The sequence below is a fragment of the Ovis aries genome, chromosome 6, assembly GCF_016772045.2.
Source record: "Ovis aries strain OAR_USU_Benz2616 breed Rambouillet chromosome 6, ARS-UI_Ramb_v3.0, whole genome shotgun sequence".
Taxonomy (NCBI): Eukaryota; Metazoa; Chordata; class Mammalia; order Artiodactyla; family Bovidae; genus Ovis; species Ovis aries.
In genome coordinates this window covers 35,502,634-35,505,220 of record NC_056059.1, presented here as the reverse complement: position 1 = coordinate 35,505,220, position 2,587 = coordinate 35,502,634, and positions in this window count along the sequence as shown.

Here is a 2,587-nt window from a genome sequence, read left to right as displayed (position 1 = left end):
CAGTCCATTTTATTTTGCTGATTCCTAGAATGTTGATGTTCACTGTTGCCATCTCTTGTTTGACCACTTCCAATTTGCCTTGATTCATGGACCTGACATTCCAGGTTCCTATGCAATGTTGCTCTTTACAGTGTCGGACCTTGCTTCTACCACCAGTCACATCCACAACTGGATATTGTTTTTTGGCTCTGTTCCTTCATTCTCTCTGGAGTTATTTCTCCACTGATCTCCAGTAGCATATTGGGCACCTACTGACCTGGGGCGTTCCTCTTTCAGTATCCTACCATTTTGCCTTTTCATACTGTTCATGGGGTTCTCAAGGCAAGAATACTGCAGTGGTTTGCCATTCCCTTCTCCAGTGGACCACATTCTGTCAGACCTCTCCACCATGACCCGCCCGTCTTGGGTTGCCCCACAGGCATGGCTTGGTTTCATTGATTTAGACAAGGCTGTGGTCCTAGTGTGATTAGATTGACTAGTTTTCTGTGAGTATGGTTTCAGTGTGTCTGCCCTCTGATGCCCTCTTGTAACACCTACCATCTTACTTGGGTTTCTCTTACCTTGGGCCTGGGGTATCCCTTCACGGCTGCTCCAGCAAAGTGCAGCTGCTGCTCCTTACCGTGGATGAGGGGTATCTCCTCATTGCCGCCCTTCCTGACCTTCAACGTGGGATATCTCCTCTAGGCCCTCCTGCACCCTTGCAGCCACCGCTCCTTGGACGTGGTGTAGCTCGTCTCGGCCGCAGCCCCCGACCTCAGACTTGGGTAGCTCCTTTCGGCTGTTCCTGCATGGTCACTGCCTGGCACTCTCAGCCGCTGCCCCTGACCTTGGACATGGGGTAACTCCTCTTGGCCCCCATCCTTCAGGCATGGGGTCCTTCTGGCTTCTGCCCCTGACCTCGGACGTAGGGTAGCTCCTCTCAGCCACGCTTAGTGTGCCGGTCGCAGCCAGCTATTTACCTGGGACCAAGGCTTCCCTTAAGTAAGTAAGTAAGTAAGTGAAGTCGCTCAGCCGTGTCTGATTCTTTACGACCCCATGGGCTGTAGCCCACCAGGCTCCTCCGTCCATGGGATTCTCCAGGCAAGAATACTGGAGTGGGTTGCCATTTCCTTCTCCAGGGGATCTTCCCAACCCAGGGATCGAACCCGGGTCTCCTGCATTGCAGGCAGACACTTTAACCTCTGAACTACCAGGGAAGCCCAGGCTTCCCTTGGTCCCAGGTAAATAGCAGGGATTGAACACAGCTCCACCCATCAACAGATAATTGGATTAAAGATTCACTGAGCATGGCCCCACCCATCAGAACAAGACCCAGTTTCCCCCTCAGTCAGTCTCTCCCACCAGGAACCTTCCATAAGACTTCCCCATCAAAGGGCAGACAGACTGAAAACAACAATCACAAAAAACTAACCAAGCTGATCACACGGGCCACAGCCTTGTCTAACTCAATGAAACTGTGAGCCATGCCATGTAGGGCCACCAAATATGGATGGATGGGCCATAGTGGAGAGGTCTGACAAAATGTAGTCCACTGGAGAAGGGAATGGCAAACCACTTCATTATTCTTGCCTTGAGAACCCCATGAACAGAAAGCAAAAAGATAGGACTCTGAAAGATGAACTCTCCATTTCCATAGGTGCCCAATATGCTACTGGAGATCAGTGGAGAAATAACTCCAGGTAAAATGAAGGGACAGACCAAAAAAAAAAAACAACACCCAGCTGTGGATGTGACTGGTGATAGAAGCAAAGCCCAATGTTATGCAAGAGCAATATTGCATAGGAACCTGGAATGCCAGGTCCATGAATTAAGGCAAATTGGAAGTGGTCAAACGGAAATGGCAAGAGTGAACATTGATTTTTTAGAAATCAGTGAACTAAAATGGACTGGGATGGGTGATTTAACTCAGATGACCATTATATCTACTACTACGGGCCAGAATCCCTTAGAAGAAATGGACTAGCCATCATAGTCAACAAAAGAGTATCTCAAAATAACAGAATGATTTGTTTGTTTCCAAGGCAATCCATTCAATATCACAGTAATCCAAGTCTATGCCCCAACTAGTAATGCTGAAGAAGCTGAAGTTGGATGGTTTTATGAAGACCTACAAGACCTTTTAAAACTAACACCCAAAAAAGATGTTCTTTTCATTGTAGGGGACTGGAATACAAAGGTAGGAAGACAAGACACACCAGGGGTAACAGGCAAATTTGCCCAGTGCAGATTGAAACTGGGCAAAGGCTAATAGAGTTTTGCCAAGAGAATGCACTGGTCATAGTAAACACCCTCTTCCAACAACACAAGAGAAGACTCTACACATGGAGATGACCAGATGGTCAATACCAAAATCAGACTGATTATATTCTTTACAGCCAAAGATGGAAAAGCTCTATACAGTCAGCAAAAACAAAATTGGGAGCTGACTGTGGCTCAGATCATAAACTCCTTACTGCCAAATTCAGACTTAAATTGAAGAAAGAAGGGAAAACCACTAGACCATTTAGGTATGACCTAAATCAAATCCCTTACAATTATACAGTGGAAGTGAGAAATAGATTCAAGGGATTAGACCTGATAGACAGAG